The 23,548-nt window shown below is 36.5% G+C and overlaps 1 long non-coding RNA gene across 1 annotated transcript in view; it reads right to left on the reverse strand.

Moving 5' to 3' along the window:
• Positions 1-15,618: 15,618 nt before the first annotated feature.
• LOC139077271 (uncharacterized) overlaps positions 15,619-23,548 on the reverse strand; it is a 65,279-nt gene continuing 57,349 nt past the window's right edge. The window contains exons 4-5 of the long non-coding RNA XR_011529635.1: positions 18,104-18,212; positions 15,619-16,184 (exon numbers count right to left, since the gene is read on the reverse strand). This is a non-coding gene — a long non-coding RNA (uncharacterized lncRNA). The remainder of the gene's footprint in view (positions 16,185-18,103; positions 18,213-23,548) is intronic.

Genomic DNA, 23,548 nt, shown 5'->3' on the forward strand with positions numbered 1-23,548 from the left:
GATCTTTTTCTCAGAGCCCTGTGACCCTGTGGAGGAGAAGAGTCATGTGACAGCTCATGCAAGTGACATTATGTTCTCATTCAAATGACACTGTACTCAGATATCAAGATTTGATGAAGAATAGAGATTTGTATTGAATCACTCCTCCTTTAATAATATTGGCTTTTTGTATCTCAACCTCAGAGTTTTGAAATTCTTGTATGAGTAAAAGAAACTTGAAAATCATAAAACTCTTAGAAGAAAACATAGGGAGTAAGCTCTTTGACATCAGTCTTAGCAAGGATTCCTTTTGGATTTGACACCAAAATCAAAGGCAATAAAAGCAAAAATAAACAAGTGAGACTACATCAAGCTGAAAAGCTTTTGCACAGCAAAAGAAACCATCAACAAAATGAAAATGCAACCTACCGAATAGAAGAAAACATTTGTAAATCATATACCTGATAAAGGGTTAGTATCCAAAATATATGAAGAACTTATACAACTCAATAGCAAAAAAAAAAAAAAAAAAAAATTCTTTTAAAAAAATGAGCTGAGGATCTGAATAAACATTTTTTCAAAGAAGACACTCAAATGGCCAACAGGGACATGAAAAGGTGCTCAACTTTACTAATCATCAGGGAAATGCAAATCAAAACCACAATGAGTATATCACCTCACATCTGTTAGAATGGTTGCCACCGAAAGACAAAAGATAACAAGGGTTAGTGAGGATGTGGATAAAAGGGAACTCTTGTGCATTGTTGGTGGGAATTGGTGCAGCCACTGTGGAAAACAGTATAGAGGTTCCTCCAAAAACTAAAACTAAAAATTCCATATGATCCAGCAGTGCTTCTTCTGGGAACATACCCAAAGGAAATGAAATCACTATCTCAGAGAAATATGCATTTCCATGATCATTGCTGCATTATTTACAATAGTCAAGACATGGAAACAATGTAAATGTCCCTCGACAGATGAACGGATAAAGAAGGTCGCATATATACACAATGGAGTATTATTCAGCCATAAAAAAGAAGGAATTCCGCCATTTGTGACATGGATGGAGCTTGAGGGCTTTATGCTAGGTGAAATAAATCAGACAGAGAAAGACAGATACTGTATGATCTCACTTATATGTGGAATCTAAAAAAAGACAAATTTTTAGAAACAGAATAGATTGGAAGTTGCCAGAGGTGGGGCAGGGGAGTTAGGGTATGGGGGAAATGAGTGAAGCTATGAAAAGGTACAAACTTCTAGTTATAAGATAAGTCTGGGAATGTAATGTACAGCCTAGTGACTATAATTAACACTTGAGTATATTTGATAATTGCTGAAAGAGTAGATCTTAAAAGTTCTCATCACAAGGAAAAAATTTTTAAGTATGTGAAGTGATGGATGTTAACCAAACTTATTGTGGTAATCATTTCACAATATATACATGTATCAAATCATTATGTTTTACAGCTTAAACCAACGCAATGTTATGTCAGTTATATCTTAACAAAATTGGAATAAAATGATTGCAGGCAGACAAGTCACAAAGGCATAGAATTCCTTTTTCCTGCCTTTCTGTATTTTGCGCAGTGTAAATTTCTTTAGTGCAGAAGTCATTCTTTGAGAATTGCTGTCTGGTTATGAATAGCCCAGAGATTCAGAGTACAGGCTCTGCAATCGTAATGCTTCAGTTTGGTACCTGGCTCGTAGATTTTCAAAGGGGAAGATCTCGGATATTTTATTTAAACTCTGTACACTTTAGTTTCTTCACCTGGAAAAGAGGGATAGTAATAGTAATAGCCATATGGGCTTATTATGAATATTAAATGAGTTAATATGTGTGATGTGCTTGGTACAGAGCAGGGCAAATAAGTAGTCAATGTTGATTATTATAAGAAATTAATGTGCTGCTAGTTAATAATGATTACTATTGTCAGTTAACAATTATTATTACAAATAAATATATCGTTAAATATATTTTGTTTAAATTTTAGTATTATTGCTAAAATATCTAGCAGTCTTTGTGTTATTTCAGCTGTCACAAAGGATGCATCTTGCATAGTCATTCTAAGGAAACAAAAAGATCAATAACTACCAGACATAAGCCTAAGGATGACAAACAGCTTCACAGAATCACATATTGCTATAATGATTTTCCATCATTTCTTCTGTGTCTGCTACGTTGTAAAAATCTTGTCAATGGACACATGTCATATCTGGACCCAAAATTCCCCTCGTCATCCAGGATCTTTAATCACTGTGGTTTATAACAGGCACAGGTTTCTGGGATTGAGGAAACACTAGCACTTAGCTTTTTAAAACTGAAAGTATATTTCTCTACTCCCAAAGAGAAGTGGGTGCTAGTGTAGCAGGAAGACCACGCTCTGAAGCAAGCATATGCATAGGCTTCCCCTAGGAGAAGACAAGTTGGCTGTGAGAATGGGAGGATAGAACATAGGTAAGAAGTGTCAGAGAGTCATCAGCTCTCAGCATGACCTGTCGTTGGGAGATGAGGCTATAGTAGGGGAGAGATTGGAGGGGATCTTATGCATAACTTGGAGTAGGCAAAAAGGATGATGTTATTAGACATTAGACACTTCAGCTTTACAGATTCTACAGTTGAGACACGCTATGATGAGAAATTAGACAGATAAGGGCATTCATTGGGTAGTTAAGCTCGTTCTAAAAAGTGACAAAATACGGACAGTTAGTACTTGGATCTTGGCCTCAAATTTGGGGCACTTTGCCCTGCAGGTCCTCTGAGTTGCCTTTAGGGTGCTCTCTTCTTCCCTAGATGACCGGGGAAGCAAATGTCTGTACAACAGTTTTAATCATACACCACTGATCATTCTGAGAAGATTCCTAACCAGAGACTGAGAATAAGTTTTGTTTCTATTTAAAGATGGTGAGAGTGATTACTGAATCATAATTCTGGGAAATTCCGCTTGGCATCAAATGCTCTATTGATGTTAAACAGATTTTTCCTTTCTTACCTGAAAAAAAATGCCAAGAGGTACTCATGGCATCAATTGAGAGTTCTCCTTTTCTTCATCATTCTGACTACTTTAAAGATATACTCAAAAATCATCCTCATGTCCACAGTGTCAGATCATAGCAGGCTCCATACCTTTACATGGCCCTTCTACTGTAATTTTAATTGAGGACAACTTATTCCTCATTCCCCATCCCACACTTTCTGCTCACTAAGTGAACTCTACAACTAGGACTCCATTCTTGTTTGTTTATGCTTCATGTGAAAATTTGGAAATATGTTGATTACTTTGCAAGAGACTTTGGCAGATTTACTTCCATTGGTTCCCATGAGTTTTGAGAATGAGCCCTCCTAAACCCTAAAGCAGGGTTCCCTGTTTTCTGAGACCAGTCCTGAGACTGTCCCAAGTCCTAGCAAATGTATGAAGTCTCCAGATTCTTATCTACTCTCTTGAATGGTGTTAGGGGACTGTGCTTTTAGGAAGTGTTTGGAGAATGTTTAATGGTGGATGGTGAGTCCGGAGCTAGACTCGTGTGAGCAAGCTTGAGCCTAGCTTGTCTTAAGGTCTTTCTTGCAAACAATGCAGTAGTCAGTGCCATTGAGTGAGTGTGTTTTGTTTTCCTCACTACTAATGCTTATTTGCCATTTTCAAAGAGTTCTCACTGCCATGGCTAATTTTTCTTCCATGTCTTGCTTCGCTGGTGCCAAGTGTGTTGATGTCCTCAGTGAAAACTAGATTGTCAAATCTAGAGTATCTGTGGAGTCCGAAAGGGTAGAAGTCATGGTATAGTCAAACAAATCCCCACAGCGACCATCTACTTTTAACTAAGAAAGGAAGACTGCCATTGCACAGTTGGGGATCACTAGAAGTCACCACCATTCTTTGACTCAACAAACATTTATTGAGTATCTCCTATGATTGAGACACTGTGGGAGATATAGATATAACATCATTTATTTTTGAGAAAAATATAATCTTTATTAAATGACTATCATGTACTATATTTTACATACATCATTCTAACTAATATTTACAACAGCATTTTGAGCTTGCAGATATTGTTTGACAAAAGAAGAAACTGAGGCTCAAAGAATTTAAGTAACCTGCTCAAGATCCTATAGTTGGGAAGCAGTAGAGACAGAACTGTCTGACTCCATGATATAAAGTCATCTTAATGTGGATGAAAAGACAGTTACTTGAATAACTAGAAATAGAGACAACATATGATAAGTGTAACAAAAAGAGAAAAAAGAAAAATGTCAAAAGATTTTAGAGGAAAGAGATAAGAACCTGATCCCAGAAAAAAATGAGCCCCTTCCTACCCACTGGTTGGCATAGAGCAGAAACATCTTAGAAATACGTTGGAATACAATGTTGCATTTACTTAGGTCAAAAGTTTGTGGGGGGGGGGGGGCTGGCCCTGTGGTGCAGTGGTTAAGTGCGCACATTCCGCTTCAGCAACCTGGGGTTCACCAATTCGGATCCTGGGTGTGGACCTGCACACTGCTTGTCACGCCATGTTGTGGCAGGCATCCCACATATAAAGTAGAGGAGGATGAGCACGGATGTTAGCGCTGGGCAGGTCTTCCTCAGCAAAAAGAGGAGGATGGACAGCTGATGTTAGCTCAGGGCTAATCTTCCTTAAGGAAATTTTTTGTTGTTGTTCTTTGGGGATAAGATTGTTCCCATTCTTTTGCATGGATGCTGTCACACATTGGTGTATCAGTTCTCAAAATGCCCTGGTCAGGAGACTGGCTGGGTCTTAGTGGGGTCAGGCCAATAAGGGCTCTTCTTATCCCTGGATGGTTTTCTGTGGTCAGGAGTTAATCCCATTTTCCCCTTCTGGAAAACAGATATTTACAAATCTCATTTTCCATCCCAGATGAAGCAATTATTGGTTACCAGGTACCAAACAATCTGCTGGCTGTGTGAAAAAAATATGTAAACTACAATATGTATTGAAATAAAATCATTTTTCCACATTCAGTAGTGAACTTTAATTACCTTGCATCTTTTAGTACCTAGTTCTCATGTCTGAACCCAAATAATATAGCAATGAAAACATATTTTATATGGTACATCACAGTACAATACAGGACATCTGTTCCCCTAGTCCCTCTGAGATAAGCAGGAATTATTTTCCCCATATTAGAGATGAGAATAATGGTCAAGAGAAAGTATATTTCCAAGGTTCAAGCAAAGTATCTTTCCAGGATTACAGAGCTAGTGAGTGCAAAGCTAGAAATGTAGCCCAGATCACCGAGTTGCAAGTTGCATGCTCTTTCTATACCTGACGTGGTTTCACAGTATGTAGGAAATGGACTCTTTATTCTTCATCATCAATGGTTACACTCTAAGAAGGTGATTTCCTTTGCCACCCTTGCCCTCAGCAAAAGTCACATTAATTCACATGTATCTCAGCATTTCTTCCTCTAATATGGAAGTCTTGCATTTTACACAACTGTATCTGTATTACCGAATTTCCATTATTATAACTTCTTCTTATTTTCTAGAATCTGTTATTCTAAATTTGTTATCTTCACACTTTGCCTTTTTCCTCTGTCTACACTAGATAACCATACACAGGACACGAATGAATGAAAGAATTGGATGCACATCTAGACATAGAAATGGGTTATTATTTCAGTAATAACCTTAGAAAGCTGATAAAAAATCACTTAAGCAAAGCTTAGTTCATTTTGATAAAACAGAAAATAAGTGATAAGTTTTCCAAACAAACCTCTGAAATATTAGTATCACCGCAGTTCCTGGGAGAAGCAAATAGGCAGGTAAAGAAGATGTATATATATTTGCATCTGCAAATAAGGACAACCTGATACAGAAAATCTCATAGTTTTAAAAGATTTCCTTTATATGACCAGTTTTTAAGCAAAAATTATATTTATCTAAGGTGTGCAACATGATAATTTGATATACATAGTGAAATAGTCAAGCTAATTAGTATATTTTCTCCTGACACAGTTACCATTTTTTGTGTGTGATGAGAATATCTGAAATCTACTCTGTTAGCAAATTTTTGGTGTTCAACACAGTATTATTAACTATGGTCATCATCCTTTACGTTAGATCTCTAGACTTATTCATGCTATATAACTTCAACTTTATACCCTTTGACCAACATCTCCCCTTTTCCCACACCTCCTTGTCCCTAGTAACCACTATTCTACTATCTTCTTATATTTTTATCTGTATATGTACAAATATATATTATATATATATTCATTCTACATATAAGTGAGATGGCATAGTTTTTTCTTTTCTTTCTGTGTCTGGCTTCTATTATCTAGCATAATGTCCTCCAGGTCCATCCATGTCATTGTAAATGGCAGGATCTCCTTCTTTTTTAAGGCTGAAATGTATTCCATTGTATATATCTCTATACACACTGTGATTCCTTTGTGCACTCATTTGTCGACAGACCCTTAGGTTTTTCTATATCATTTCTAATGTGAATAATGCTGCAATGAACACGGAAATGCAGATATCTCTTCAAGGTACTGATTTCATTTCCTTTAGGTATATTCTCAGAAGAGGGACTGCGGGACCATATGGTAATTCCATTTTTTAGTTTTTTGAAGAACTTCTGTATGGCTTTCCATAATGGCTGTGTGAATTTACATTTCTACCAATAGTGTACAAGGGTTCCATTTTCTCCACATCATTGTCAACATTTTTTCTTTTTCTGATGATAGCCATCCTAAGAGGTATGAAATGATATCTCATTGTGGTTTTTATTTTCATTTCCCTGGTGATTAGTGATGTTGAGCACATTTTCATTACCTATTGGCCATCTATATGTCTTCTTTGGAAAAATGTCTATTCAGATCTTCTGCCCATTTTTTAATCAGAGTGTTTGGTTTTTGGTTTTCGAGTTGTAGGAATTCTTTATGTATTTTAGATATTAAGCCCCTATCAGATACATGGTTTACAAATATTTTCTCCCAGTCTGTAGGTTGCCTTTTCATTTTGTTGGCTGTTTCCTTTGCTATGCAGAAGATTTTTAGTTTGGTGTAGTCCCACTTGTTTATTTTTGCTGTTGTTGCCTGAGTTTTTGTTGTCACATCCAAAAATCATTGCCAAGGCCAATGTCAAGGAGTCTTTTCCCTCCGTTTTCTTCTAGGAGTTTTATGGTTTCAGGTCGTATGTTTAAGTCTTTAATCCATTTTCAGTTGATTCTGTGTACAGTAAAACATAAGGGGTCAATTTCATTCTTTTGCCTGTGGATATCCAGTTTTCCTAACAAAATTTATTGAAGAGACTATCCTTTCCCCTATGTATATTTTTGGTGCCCTTATCAAAACTTAGTTGATCATAATCTTGGGTTTATTTCTGGGCTCTCTATTCTGTTCTACTGATCTGTGTCTGTCTTTATGCCACTACCATACTGTTTTTATTACTATAGCTTTGTAATATAATTTGAAATCAGGAAGTATGATACCTCCAGGTTTATTCTTTTTGATCAAGATAGTTTTGGCTATTCATGTTTTTCAGTGGTTCCATACAAATTTTAGAATTGTTTTTCTACTTCTATGAAAAATGCAATTGGAATTTTGATAGGGATTGTGTTGAATCTGTACATTGTTTTAAATAGCATGGACAGTTTAACAATATTAATTCTTCTAATTCATGAATGTAAGATATCTTTCCATTTACTTATGTCTCCTTTAATTTCTTTCATCAATGTTCTATAGTTTTTAGTGTACAAATATTTTACTCCTTGGTTAAATTTATTCCTAAGTATTTTATTTGTTTTGATGCTATCATATGTGGGACTGTTTTCTGAATTTCCTTCTCAGATAGATTGCTGTTAGTGTAAATAAATTCAACTGATTTTTGTATGTTGATTTTGTATCAAGCAGCTTTATTGAATTTTTAAATTAGTTCTAACAATTTTTTTGTGTAGAGTCTTTAGGTGTTTTTACATACAGGATCACATCGTCTGCAAACAGAGACAATCGGACTTCTTCCTTTATGATTTGGATGTCCTTTATTTCTTTTTCTTGTCTGATTGCTCTTGCTAGTACTTCTAGTACTATGTTGAATAGAAGTAGTAAGAGTGGGCAACCTTGCCTTGTACTAGATCTTTTCCCCCATAGATTGTGATGTTAGCCTTGGGCTTTTCAAAAGTGGCTTTTTTCCTGTTGAGGAAATTTTCTTTTATACTTATTTGTTGACAGTTTTCTTCATGAATTTATATTGAATCCAGTCTAATGCTTTTTCTGCATCTATTGAGATGATCATGTGTTTTTTATCTTTCATTCTGCTGTGACTAGTTTTTAAATTTCTTATTTTTTTATTCACAGAACTCAGTAGCACAAAAACCATTAAACTACATTCACAAACATTGTATAGTCAAAAATAATTATGAAAACTTAATCCTATTTAAAAGATAGACATTTCTCCATGTGAATACATTCATACTGTGAACATGGGAATTTTATGGAAGGTCTCTCACCCCACCCCTACCAAACCAAGCTTTGGGAAAGCGTTTATGTTCTTAAGATATTGGGCATTGTATCTTCACTTCTCTTGATGATATGTATTGGGTTTAATAATGTGTTACCAGGCCATGAGCTTATCAGTTGGAAAATAGTCTGAGAGGCCTGTAAAATGGCCAAGTTTATGCAAAGGTACAGAAAAGAGAAATAGAATTAAGGGGAAAAAAGAAAAGTGGCTTTCCAATCCCTTTCTTCAGCTACAAGATTCTGCAAGAGCCAATAGAACTCTGCTCTCAGAATGTTAGCAGATTCAGAATGGAAAGAGAAGTCAAGATTGTAATAATAAGATATATAAACCCCATATTTGGCACTTTCTACTTGTCAGGAGCTGTGCAATCTCTTTATCTACAAACAGTAAATAACATAAAACTCAATTTGTGAAGGCATATCTGAGGCACAATGATATTTCATGGAAATGAGGTGTGGACAGAATTCCCCCTGAATGCAGTTCACTAGTGCCTTCCAAAAGAGTGACCTCTGATAAGACATTTAGCACCTGGGAAATACAAAATACAGTATGAATGTATTGGACTGTTCAAACCCCTCCAACATTTCACAGCTTAATAATTAATGATCTGACGATTTACTCTAGGAGTTTGTGACTTGTCATTCTTCTTATTGTCTTGTCATGGTAAAAAAAAATGGAAAATCTAAAACTGAATATGTAAAAGTAACATTTTTTTCCTTTAATTCGTGGGAAAAGACTTCAAAAAAATTTTTTTTTGTTTTAAGAAACTAACTAAAAATAAATTATCAAGAAGACTCAAAATTGGATGCAGCTTTCTAACTTCTATACCTCAGTATACTTATCTGTAAAATAGGATTAACAATGTTGCACTATACCTGCAGAAGAATATAAATTTAATAGGCTTCTTAAACTTCTGCTTTGTAATCCTCAGAGGAAAAGGCACTATGTAAATACGAAGTAACCTTATCTTTGTGCTTCATTGTCTGAGCTAACACTAACTGTAGAAAAGTTTTGTCAAATAACATAAAATGAATATTGGAAGAAAACTGCAGTTTGATTTTGTTGTTTTACCATTTATATTGGCAAGTGAGGATCAATAAGCGTGAAGGAGAAATAGATGGCAAACACTCTGATTCTATTATGTCACCAAAATTCCAACCTAGAAATAATATCTAACAATAACATAGCACAGTTCCTGGTTCCGCCAATTTCTAAAATAAAAACTAACTCAGATTGATAAGGCCAGTGAAAATAAAGTAACACTTTTTTTTTAAAAAAAGGCTCAAACTTACTTCTAAAAATCATAATGCAATCCTGATAATTGGCCAGTAGCATCATTTTTCGCTACTTAATAACACATCATTAGCAGGAGTAGAAAGGTCGAGAATGTCATATTAATATTGTTTCCGCTTTTGTGAAACAGTCAAATGATTCCCATGTAAGGATAGCTTACTCTGTAACTCAGATGCATGGTCGTAAAGCAAATTAGGATGGTTTCGTGACTGGTCCAAAATATTGGGCAGAACAGGAACGATGCCCACATCTCATGACTACCTAGCTAACGTTTCATTCCTTGCACATTTATTTTGAACACGCCTCTAGTCTCTCAGCTCAAGCATAAGTATCTGAGCTTTTGCAAGCTGATCTGCAAAAACTAATTGGAAGCTCATCCCAATACACTAAAACAGCTAATCCATTGTGTTGTTACAGTGCTGTACAATTTTTAATGCTTTACAAACTTTCTCTCATTCACCTCCTTCAAAGCAGGAAAGTATCTTATTTATCTCTATTTTCCCTGTGCTGATGCAGTGCCAGGAATGCTGCAAACATTAAAAAAAAAAAAAAAAAAAAAAAGCAGTTATTATTGTTATTTAGTTAGGACCTTAATTCATTTATCTTTTATAAACCAGATTTTACCTCAGGTTTGAGTAACAAGTTTTCTAGCTCAATTTATGTCTTTTTTAGGCATTTTTTTCCATCTGCAGCTTATCCATAGCTCCATAATTTTCTTAGCAGCTTCAAAAGTTGTCCAAACCCTTGCAGCTTTTTTCTCCACTGGGGCTTTAGTAACCCAAGAAAGGGTATTTAACCCTGTGACTGCTTTCTACTAACTCACCAGAATTTAGACAAAATTTTCCAGTGCTCCTGATTGTTCACCGAGCACCCACGATGTTTTCATTTCCAGAGCCAGAAGTAGGGAAAATAGAATGATAATGGTCATTTACAGGATGCATTTCCCAGTAGGATATCTTCAGGATTTTCCTTCTATAATTAGGACATTTTCCTTTACTTAACCACTCCTCTCTTAGTTCCTTGCCCGCTGAAGCCAAAGATCCTATTGTTCATATATTGCATTGAATCTTTAAGGTTTTTTTATGGATTACTAGTACCTCAGGGGCCCTTAATAATGACTCTTACCATCCTCTAGCTTAAAATCACACTCCTGAGTCTAAGGAAGGAAGAACAAGTAAAACGATTGTTGAAAGTGTGTTCTTACTGTCATCATGAAGAATTTATTAAAGACTGCTGTGTGAAACTGTGCTAAGAAGTATTTTAAGATTATATAAAAACTATAGATGACAAACATGACCAAAGACTAGATTGTCCTCAGGGGTTCAGGACAATGCAAGACCACTGGATCAGTGGCCAGGAGATCTGATTTTAAGGGTAAGTAACAAATTCTCTAAGCCTAGTTTTCTCATCTGTGTACCTCCTGGGGCTAGTGTGGAGAGCTGAGATAATGCAGGTGACGTTAATTTATAAATGGTATAACGTACTCATGCAAGACTTTTAGACCTTCTCATCCATACATGTTTACTTTGAAAAAGAGAGAAATAGGGAGAAATCAAATACAAAAGGGAAGTAGAGAAATGTTATAGTATACCAACAAATCTCTGCAAGATTTCCTCTGACCTAGTTCTTTAGCAATATATTCTACTGTCTAACAAAAATTTCTTTCAGGAAATTTCTAATCTCTGACCTAAAGTCCTCATCGTGAAATTATGTCCCAAACCTCATAACCAATTTGTTTTGACCACTAAATAAGCTACTTCATGGTCCCTACAATAAGGCCCAAATTTTATTATAACCCTAATTAATACTTGCAAAGATGGATAGACATTAGCTTGGTATGTGATGACCAAGGATTGCAACCCTTAATTGGTAATTTGGCCATACTCAGTAGTATTTGTTGCCCTCTGTCATCCAAATTACTTTGCTCAAACACTGTCATCCCATCTGGCTTTCATGGCTATAGAGTCAGAGCAAGACAGCCTAATGCTTTTTTGGTGACTAGCTCTAGTTCAAGGGTCAGCATGTCCCCAGGACGTGGAGGGTCTCAGATCTACTGCAAAGGCATCACCATATACTTTATAAGAGAAATTGTGATTACAGACTACTTAAATGTGAAGTTCATTTTCTCAGGAATGGGGGTGTAGCAGGAGGCACCTAGGTTTTCTAAAGCAAGTTCACAAGCCTTAATGCTTTGGCCATATGAGCAATCTGTCTTTTGACTTGTTTTTTTTTTTTCTTGAAGGTGTTCTGGAAAGCAGAGCATGTGGGAGCATAATAAAAATGAGTCATTTGGGGGTGGAGGACCCCCCACTAGGGGACTGGCATTTAGAGATAAATAGATTGTGAGAAGGTTACTGAAATTGCATTTTCACTGGCCAAGTTCTTTTTCAGTGGAGTAGCACCGTAAAATAAAACGCAATACAATGACTATGAAGGATTGTTTGTAGGGATAAATAGGACAGGAGACAGACTCGCATGTGCTGTGTTTTTCCCATTGCTGATTAATAAAAGATGCAATTATCTAATAAAAAATGTACTGTTAATTGCTACCAGTTAAGTACTACTACTCTTATACTATTAAGTACTGTTAGTACTGAAGAGATTTATTTCACCTTCCGCTGCTTGGAAATTTGACATCATTCCTGGCTTCTACCTCACCCCCCAATTATAATCCACTGGAAATGGGAAAGCGACAAGAGCCATTTAATGTGTCACAACACAGAGTGAGGACAAGTGCTAGAAGTGGAGGCTTTTCAAACAGAGTGGAGGAAATAGTGCAGCATGATGATTACAGATTTTTTTTCCTTCCTTCTCCCTCTTTTTCTATATGGATTTATTTTGTTTTTGTTTTTGTTTTCTCATTTTATGTCCAAAGTGTTACTCCTAAAGGGTGTGTTCTTTCAGGTTTATGGGTCTGACTAACGGAATTGCTCTAAATAACATTTTGATCTTGCAAGGTCACCCAGAGTGCTATACCTTTCCTTTAATGATTCAGGTCTGGACCAGGCATTTCCCAGAATTGAGATGGTAATGAAGTCATTAGTTTCTTCCTACTTGAAGCCCTGGCTAGAAAGCAGAATTCTATGGGCAAAGTCTGAGTGGGCTTTTTTCATAAATCTCACACCCAGCTGAGCTGTAACACCTGTTACATTTTCCCAGGAGCTTGAGCCCTAAGACCATTTCCAATCTATTTGCTCTTCTTCTTCCACAGTACACTGACAAAGGCAGGGGTCCCTGTTTTCTAAGGCACTGCTAATTGAAAATCTCTGGCTGGTGCAAATGTGAACTCAAACCCACAAGAGTCCCAAATAAGGCCCCAATGATTATTTCCTCCTCTTTTTAAAAATAGCTTTTATAATGCAGGTTATACAAGATTAATTTGTTTGAGGGAAAAATAGTCATTGAACCTCTTGCCCCCAGTAAACTTTTACTTTCCATGCAGTTTTAAAAAAAAGAAAGAAAGAAAGGAGAGAGGGGTAAATAATAAAACCCAGAGATCAGCTAACCCTACAAGCCCTGTGTTTGTGAGAATTGGAAGGTGGGGGTAGGGTAGAATTAAAGTGTATGTGCTTTTACTGCATGCTTTAAAAATCTTCTTTACTTACTAATTTTGAATGCGAGAATTGAGAACAAAGTTGAGTCAGATGATTGAGCAAATGCAAATTGATTACAATGGCAATAAGTTTAAAAAACTATTTCCAAAAACTGAATAATTAGAACAGGAGAAAATTTTCCTGTAGGATCCTTGAAAGTAAAAAGAAAATGCATTTATCTATAGAAAAGATGGGCATTTCTGGCCCTACTAACAGTCTGTGGGAAAAATCCTGAAAAATGAGGACAGGCTTAGGAGATCTAGCTTCAAGTCTCAGATAGCATTTGACAGAAGATGAAATATTAGGAATAAAGTCGACATGAACACATTCACGGTTATATACTCCTCCGGAAGTCAGAACACCCTAAGGATTTGAGTCTTACAGGGAAAACTGTTGGGGACCATAGCCCAGAAGTCATAAGACAGCCAGTAATCGGGCTGTTCCCTGTGGCCCCACCAACTGCATTCTTCAACCAAATCCACTAAAGAAATGAATAGACTTTGAATTCTGTACTGTGCTTCATTGGTGTTTTGTGGTTTTATTGGTCTGAGGTTTTGTTGTTTTTAAGTGTATTGCTTGTGGTCTTGTCATTGTTTGAGGTGGGTACCATTTTGCCTCATTCTTAAGGCACATTCTCATTAACTATATTCCTCCTAGTGTAAGCCTATTACAAGCTTTCAGTTTCAGTAGGAGGGCCATCATTTCATTGCAAGAGGAAAAGATAATGTTTTTAAGTAAATGTTTAATGAACTGTATTCCTACAGCATAAGTCGTTTTAGTTCTACTGTGAAATCTGTATGTCATTCTAAATCCAATCTTGAGAAGATATGAGACACTCAGAATCTTCAGAGAACAGCTATTTAAATAGTTCCTAAACCATATATGAATCCATTAAAAATTTATTTGGATGCCTATTTACTGAAAAGGAAAGAAGTTCACAATATATCACTGAGTGAAAAGTTTTCAAGTTGACCCATATGTAAATTGCCATTTTTTTGGTAGGTCAAAAATGGTCAAATATCTGCAATTTCATATTCCAACTTAAACACTATGCCAGATAATATAAATATTATGATCTGATTTTGTTGTTTTTTAATATATACTCTGAAAAGATAATCTTCAATTATCCCTTGAAGGGGGATTATGGATAGCCTTTAATTTCATTTCTTATTTCTTCTTATATTTTTTACTTTTTCTGGAATAATCTCTGGCTCTCCCTAGAGCTCTAGCCTGAAGCTGAAATACTTGAGAAAATGTTAGCCATTCTCTTTTGGCTGCTGTCAATCTTCATCCCAATTGTCAGTCTTCTTGTGCTATTCATGGGGTGGGGGTGGAGGAGTCCCATTTATATTTCACCAATTATGACTTCATCTACATAAACTATAGAGTCAAACAATTTAGTAATTTAAGAATCAGATTGGATTAGTGAACAAATTTATAATTGACCTTGAATTTTTTTTCCACTCAAATCTACTATAAAAACAATATGTCACAATTCTATTCCGAGAATTTTATGTTCCCATCCATTGTACTGAAAATTAAAGATATGCTCCCACACAGGAAAAGTAGAGCAAAACAAAGATTCTTAATAGAATGAATCTAAATTTCTAGAAAAAATATAGTTAAGATGGTGGTCTGTTATTTATTAAGAAAGACCAGTCACACTGATTCTGTCAGGCATACCTTCTTCTGATTTCTAGAAGCTTGGGTTAATTCTACATTCCTCCATCTCCTTTCCAGCAGCCACTCCTTTTGACTCCCTGCTGGTCAAAGGAGTGAATTTCTGACTCTGCATTGATCATTGCCAATTCTTACTCTTCCTCCCTTCTTCTTCCTCTTTCTTCCTTTATTTAGTTATTGATGTCCGAGAGAATTGGACTTTACTACCCTGTTTCACCAATAGGTTCTGCTGTCTATTGCAATATTTTCTGTCTGATATTAGTGCCTTACTTGATCAATTTTCTATTTTGTATGTGTTAGTGATACATATTAGTATTCACAATCTTCCTAAGAGCTCAAATTTTATTTTAAAAGGAACTATTAAATTATTTAGGTTGGTAACACTGATCTATATTTTAACTAGGGAAAGCTGAGCAAAAGTAATTTTAAACACCACACCCTTAAGGAAGGCAGCATGAAGTGGTAGAAAGAAAACTGCCAGAAAGTTAAGGTTATAGCTCAGTTCTATGACTAACTCTGTGACTTTGAGCATGTCACAACCTTTTTGGGCGTTAAGTCATAATCTATAAGATAAAAGATTTTCAAGAGACAGAACATTGATCCCTCTATTTGTACTTTTTATTTGTCTCTCAATCCATCAATACATAAATCCTCTTTGAATTTCTACGTGGTTCTGATGACACATGAATTTTCTACAATGACCAACAGCCAAGAGTCATTGATCCAGCAGTCCTGTGATTCCCACAGCTCAGGGACTCAGCTAGATCTTCAGTTGCAAAGGCATAGAGATTTCCCTTTTATTTTCTTACTATTTCTTCATGACTCTTCTGTTGTTCAAGGCACAGGGAAAACTGCTCCTAACAGATACCTTTGTGGGTACAGGTAACCTTGCTAAATAAACTCCTCCTGAGAAGCACTTGATAGATTTGAGTTTCATTGTGTCCATTGATGTGTTGTACCATATTCAGGAATTTCCCAGACTCTCATTCTTCTCTAAATTCCTACCCAAATTGCACCCCAGTGGAATAGGAATGGAAATTGACTAACAATGTTGTCCGGAATGGAATGGAAATCAAATAAGAATGTTGTCCAGAATCAAATGGTAAAATTTTCTCAGCTTCAGGTAATAAAAGTAAAAAGGCAGGATGATCTTTGAGTCCTTCTGGAGAAAAATTAAAACGTTCTTTATTAGTTGCTACAGTGCCCCAGGAAGGCATTCCCTCCCTTTTCTTTAAATAAGAGCTTCCCCTTTCCTACACAGCCCTTTTAATACAAGTGAAAAATTCCAAATTCCTCATTTGTTTAGCTTGAAAATCCCCTGCACATTCCCACAAACTACTTCCTTTTCTCTCTTTTTAGTAAGACTCCCCTCTCTCTCTTTAATGAAGAGAAGTTCAGAGGGTTTTTCCCATGAATAGATGGCAGGCACCTGGGAGTTATGAATTTTAAAGTGATCATTTTCTTTCAGCCATGCTGGACAATGGGCATCTCCTTTTGACTCACTTTCACAGCTTTGAGAGGCTCTCAGATCAGCCACATTCCAATCGGACTGGAGTCAGATCAGAGCTGTGCTGGACCGCATCAAGGTCTCGCACAGAAAGACAGGGAGCAGATGGCCGGCACCAAGCTCTCCTCCCCCTTTCAGCGCGCAAAGGCAGGCAATGTGGGAAAGCGTTCGCCCGGCATTGCCTATTGATCCCTGAATAGAACCACCGCATGCCACCAGCCTGTAGGTATGAACCTCTGTTAACAGATGGTGAGATCATTATGAGCAATTAATTCCTTTAATGTATCAGTGGGAACATGTTGGAAAGGGTGATGCAAGCACTGAGTGAATAGTGAACTTCTCACTCCTAGGGGAGCGAGTAGGAGCTACCTTGGGGGGTGGCTGGGAATATCTTCCCAAGCTGCAGCCTTATGGCTTGGGACAGGAGCTGGGAAACGACTGCACAGAACTGAGGCGTGGTTTTCATTAACTAGTTGTGAATCTTTCCCTTCCTTCATGATTAATGCCAGATTTGTCTTTAGGTCATTTTTATAAGCAAAAAACATCCAAAAGTATAGAGACAAACAAAAACAATATTTGTCAGTAAGTCCGAGATGCATGGGGAATTACTTCATGGAAATCAACAAAGTATCAAGTCATGGGTCACTTTTGCTAAACATAACTATAGCTGTGACAGCTCCAAATTTAAAATAAATATTTCTTTTGACAAAGGTAAAGAAGTAGTAAAACTATGCACATCCCAGTGTTTGAGTCTGCAAACTGAGTGTTTGGATACATTATAAACGGTTAGATTTAAAAGAGAGCATTTTTTAAAATGAATTTACATATATAGTGGATTTGAGCGGATGACACGTAGCAAATTAGTAAGTGTAAGACGGAATAATTGAAAAATTTCAGTAACAACATGAAAATGACTGTTAGTGGCCAACTGGGAAAAATTGGCACCCTCTTATTCAGATATTGCTCTGATTAATGGTTGGTGCAATAATGGCATCTTTACATGTTTTCTTACTTTTAAAAAATAATATTTGGTATTTGGGGTGTTTTTCTTTCACCAGAAAAAGAAAACTCTTAGGACATCGCGCAGATCATTGGGTAGCCTTTAGATTTTTAGAAGATAGAAAATACAGGAACAGGAAATACTGGCAACTATTCACTTAATTCATATTTAAATGACACTTTTTGCTTGTAATTAAGACACTCAAGTAGTGTCTCAGTTCATGAAATTTACATAACTGTACAATAGCTTGCCTAAATGAACAGCAAATGGCAGTTAACCTTGAAGTGTATTATCTTAATTGAATAAATCTGGCTTTAATTCAATAAATTAAAAACATAGAAATATCGCAAAAGACTTTTAAAAACAGACTTGCTGTCCCCCATAAATACAGCATGGTACTGTTTATAGTTGTGTTGGAATGCTCGGACATTTTCCGGTATGATTTTAGAACTCTAAAAGCATTCTGGTACACATTCGCTGTTTTTCCATCATTGTTTCCAAAGAAAATCAATGTCACTTTCTGGAAGTCATTGATAAGAATATCTGAACACTGAATCAAAATACATAAGCATACCTATTCGAGATGGTTCCTCATCTGGGCTCCCAATTCCTGCATCACCATGGGAAATTTGGCCTTCCCTTTCTTCCAATTTTGTGTCTCCAATTGTATATCACTGAGTGTCCTATGACATAGAGAAAAGACTAAGTAGAAGAAAATAGATTTCTTACATAGGAAAGAGTCATTCCCACTACTTTTCTATTTAAATCAGATTCACATGGAGTGCAAATCTCTTCAGCATAAGGGAACTGACAAAAGATGCTGAATTCTCCCCTTTCAAAGTTTGTTGCATTAATCAGCACAATCATGTTTCAGTGATTATATAGTTAAAGAGAAGAAATCATGCAATATGTTTTTATTTGCATGAAATAAGTTAATGAGGCACCACCTGTGCCTTGTATCAGTTTACTGGGGGAAAAAGCCAGTGAACACAGGTGTTCTAAGAGCATCGTAGTAGATTTTACCCGTTAATTTAAAAACTCTAAAATCTAAAATCATTTATCAGATTCCAGCAGTGTTTATTGCTAAGGAATAACTCATACACACACAGACATAAATAAAAATCATTGTGAAGAAATTCCTGGTTTCTTGGCTAGCAAGGAAAAAAACGCTGTAATTCATTCTTGCCTAGTTCTCACAGTGTTCACTATTGTACCATCTGCAATATACAATGTACATGCTCAGCCATAACCCGTACGGCTGGAAAAGAAGCATTCACACTGTGAATTACCATTTTTCCCAGCATCTAGCTCTAGTCAAAGACAGCACAATAATAAACTAGAAGCTCCTTTGTCTGTTAAACATTGTTCTTCATTACTACATGAAAAGCAAATTGTCTTTGTATAGAGGAAGAGTGGCACATACAGCCATGGGAGTGGGGGGAAGGGATTTGCCTCTCTCGCTGACCACCTCACAGACACAGAGGCCACTCATCTATCTTTCCCCACTGGCCCACCCAACTACGCCTTCCAAATCATTTCATCTACAGGCACGTTGGGAAGAGATGCCTTGTTCAGTTGAGTGAGATGCTTGATTAGAGATTCACAGGATGCTTTTACACTGAATATCCTGAAGCTTACATCCACAGATCTCTTTCTTTAAAATCATTTCAGAGTGTCCCTTTTTAATGTTTGGGGGAAGTGAAGTCTATCAGAGATTTTTTTTCGTGCCGCTAAATACACTTAGCAAGTTATTGAGGGTTCTTTGGGCTCTTAAAAGCCAAATGAAAAGCAAACAAGCAAGCAAACAAACAAACAAAACATTTTAAGCAGCAGATATGTGTGTGTGTATATATATAACATATATAGTAAATATATAGCTATTACACAGTAACAGTTACCTTGAAAGTTAAGAAAATGTACAGATTAGACCAGAACTACTCAAATAAGAAAAGAGTCCTTGTAATGCAATTCAGTTACTTAAAAGAAATTAATGATTTTCTGAGGTTGTTTTTCTTTTGGATATGATAAATTCCAACAAATCTTGCAACACAATAAGCTTGCTTGCGAAAACTTTACTGAATTAAAAGATGCTAACTATTCCTCATATGGAGGCCAATAGCCAAGCTAAAGTCCTTATCTCAAATCTCCAAGAAAATTGACTCAGTGACATCTGATATGACTCTCAACAGATCATTTCCATAGTGTGTTGTTAGAGAGGTCCACCAGGAGAGGTTGAAGGTATCTGTTAGACATGAAGTGGGTAGCCAAAATCACGTCTCTTAACTCAACTCTACTAGATAGAGACTGGCTGGACAAAATAAATTGCCTGAATATCAGTCCAAAAGTAGTTCAATTTATGTATTCACTGTTTTAAAATAGTTGAGATTTCATCAGAGACTGGGAAAAATCACTGTGGGGAGAATGTCTAAAGATCAACTCTGGACATAAAACAGCTGTTTCTATATTGTTGGGTTTTGCAGTATGATTTTGTTTGTGATTGCCAGTTTTACTCGCTTGCATATAGGAATAACACCTGGCTCACTGAGTTGTCATGAGGCTTTAAGGAACTCACATCACAAAATAACTGTAGTAGTTTTCTCTATATAGTGGATTCTCAATAAATGCCAGTTGTCTTTTCAGATGTAGATTAACATTTGATTTTAATTTAGGGAAAAACATACTTAATAGCCAAGAAGTATATTCACATTTTTTCTCTTCTTAGGAGAGACACAACTCTGGTCTATTTTTAATAAGCAATACTTGAAATGGCAAGTAGAGAAATCGTAAAATATTTGTGAAAATAATTCTGACAATCCTTCTCAACATGAAATTCTATTATTCTAGAACATTTTCAGGTATCCAAAGTTCATATACTCAACCCAGAAATCAAGTCTGTTCCCCTAGAACTTGGAACTATATTCTATCTAAAGAGAAGTCTGCCTATGTATTTTTACCATGTATCACATGACTTAGGGCTAGTTTTGACTTAGGCAGGCTCATGCTGTGTAAACAAGACACTGACATCACCGGGAGAGAGAGAGGAATAAACTCAGTCCATGCCCATGAGAAAGTGGTAAAAATATATGAGTCACATCAGAAACATCTGTCTTCAATCCCAAGTTAAGGACTTCCCAGGCTAAGGGGCAATTTGTAAATCACATGATCTGTTCTCCAATTCAAACTATGTGCTCATTTGTCTTAATTCTACTAATATGTAAACGGATAACTAATAGTTTCTCTTTTTTAACAATACTGCTTTTACTTGAGAATTTGCATGCTGGTTTCCAAATTGTTACAACAAATATATTTTTTCTTTTAATTTTCAGCTTGAATGCTCCCTTCTTAATTTAGAACGACAACATTTGTTCCTAAACTCATAAAACAAAGTGTTTACTAATAGTCCCTATAGTTCTGCCTTTTCTCACTTTCAGGGAAAACATGTTGAACTTCCTGACTGTAGCTCCTCACATTAAGACCCTTCCTTTCCAATATCTTCTCTTTCCCTCTCCAAGGGGCCCTTTCTCTACCATTTCAAACATATACAGGTCACCTCAGCCCAGAGCAGTCAGTCTCAACTGGGGGCGATTTTGCCTCCAGGGGACATTTAGCAATGTCCAGAGACAATTTTGGTTATCACAACTGGGTGGAGGGAATGAGACCGGCATCTAGTAGGTAGAGGCCAAGGATGCTGTTGAACATCACAATGCATAGAGCAGTCCCTTTGCCAGCCCACAACAAAGAATTATCTGGTCCCAAATGTCCATAGAACCGAGATTGAGAAGCTCTGGTCTAGAGGGGAAAAAAACCAAAAACTTACTTCATATCATTTTGTGTTATCTACTCCTGGAGCCACCCTTCCCTTCATTGCTAAATTTTTTCAAAGCATCTCCCCTGTATCCATTTCCTATTACTCTTTTACTTGCTAATCATCTGCAATATATTTTCCTTCTAAACAAGCCACTGTAACTGTTCTCTTCACAGTCACTAACTTCCTTTATTGTCAAATCTAATAACTTCCTTTATCGTCAAATCTAATAATCCAATGAACCCTTTCCTGTCCACTTCACTTTGACATCTCTGTTGCATAGTTGACTACTTTCTCCTTATAACTCTCTCATCCCGTGGTACCATTAACATCATGCTCTTCAAGTCTTTACCATCATCATCATCACCATCAACCACCACAACTGCCAGCGTCTCAGACCTCATTTCATTCTATTCTCCACTTAAATATTCCCCCATCAGAGAGGTATCCCTGTCTGCCCTACCCTGAGTAGCACCGTCTGATCTTTTTACCCCCTTAGCTTGCTTTATTTTTTTCATAGCATTCATTACTGCCTGACATTATATTATATATTTATTTTGAATTTGTTTCTTGTCTCTCCTCTTCCTCCAGAATATAAGCTTTAAGATGGAGCAGGGGCAGTGTGTGTTCATTCACGTCTATGTGATTAGCACCTGGCACTCAGCTACACGTGCTTATTTGTAGAATGAATGATGAACGAAAGAATAGATGAGTGAATAAATGACTGACAATGAATGAATGAGGGGAAAAGACCTATGAAGTGCCTTCTACCTGCCAGCACTGTGCTTAGCTCACTGTTCGATATTGGTAGTATCTGCTTACCTAAAAGTCTATCTTTCTTTGTCTCCTTAAACATTGCCCTATGCTGATACTTCTATTTCCATGATCATTTCTCTGTCTCCTTTGAGGCCTCCTCTGGCTGCTTGGCTATTACCAAGACTCCCTCCTAGGTGGCATGCGATCCCCTTGACGGCATGTTTCAGTAGCCCACTTGAGTACCTCTGATAGGATTCTGTGTGTCACAGCCCACATCTTTAGAACCAGCTATACCATGGGTCATTCTGGCAGACCAAACATGTTCTAGGTCAATGCTATTGATGGTGAATGTTTCAACAAGGTATAACACTTGCAAAGGTCTTGAGGCAGGAAGGAACCTTGAACATTTGGGGAAGTGAAGAAAGGACTGTGTGGCTAGAGTGAAGAGATTGAAAAGTGCAACAATGATAAAATATACTTGTGAAGAAATTTTCATTGGAGGCCCCTTATGTACCTATAATTGTCCAAGACACGGGGACAAAGAAATGAAAGATGAACTGAGGTCCCCTTCATCACTAAAGTTCTGTGATTTAGTAATCACTAGCACTGTGTCTAAATGGTGCTTCTGTTTGTGTCCCTATCAAACATCTTCATTTCACCTTGCAAATCCCCCTCTCCCCTTACTCTTTTTTGAGGTTCTCCATGGTCAATTCCACTGTTCTTGTTTACTTGAGGAAACAAGTTGTCAGTTATTGTTTTTCCAAATAGTAATCTATATTTAAGATTAATCAGAACAAGAAAATTTATTCCAAAGTTCTAAGAATCGCATGAAACTTAAATTATATATAAAAGAGAAAAGCGTAAATTTTGGAAGCAGCCATATAACTAAAAGAGCTGTCATTTACCTTTCCCACTTTTATACAATTATGTTTTCTTCTTCAAAGTTTTTTCCTTCTACTGATTCATTTTTCTTCTGACCAGTCTCTTTGTCTTTAAAGAAAACCCTCAATGGTGGGCAACCACTGAAAGCAAACACACGTAATGTGAGTTACTGAGAGGGATTTGAAAGAAAAGTAATTTCTGACGGAGAACACCAGCCGAGACAAAGACGAAGAATCAAGTGTATGTCCGTATGTGTGCACGTGTATGTGCCTGCCCGTGCCAGTGTTTATGCATAATCCTAGAATCTGAGGTTCAGGGGTATTCTTAGATATCATTTACTTTTTACATTTTCAAATAGACATGAACCCAACAAGTACTAAATAAATGAAAGATGACTTCTATTATAAAGATGAGATCATTATATAGATTATTTTAAAAACCTTTCGAGAAAAATAAGCAGATATTGTAAAGAAGAGTGAGTTGAAGTACTCTGGAAACAGTAAACCATTAGACAATCATAATATATTCCTGTTATTAATAAATAATTGCTTGTATTTTTATTTGGCTTTGCATATT

The sequence above is a fragment of the Equus przewalskii genome, chromosome 19 (assembly GCF_037783145.1).
Source record: "Equus przewalskii isolate Varuska chromosome 19, EquPr2, whole genome shotgun sequence".
NCBI lineage: Eukaryota > Metazoa > Chordata > Mammalia > Perissodactyla > Equidae > Equus > Equus przewalskii.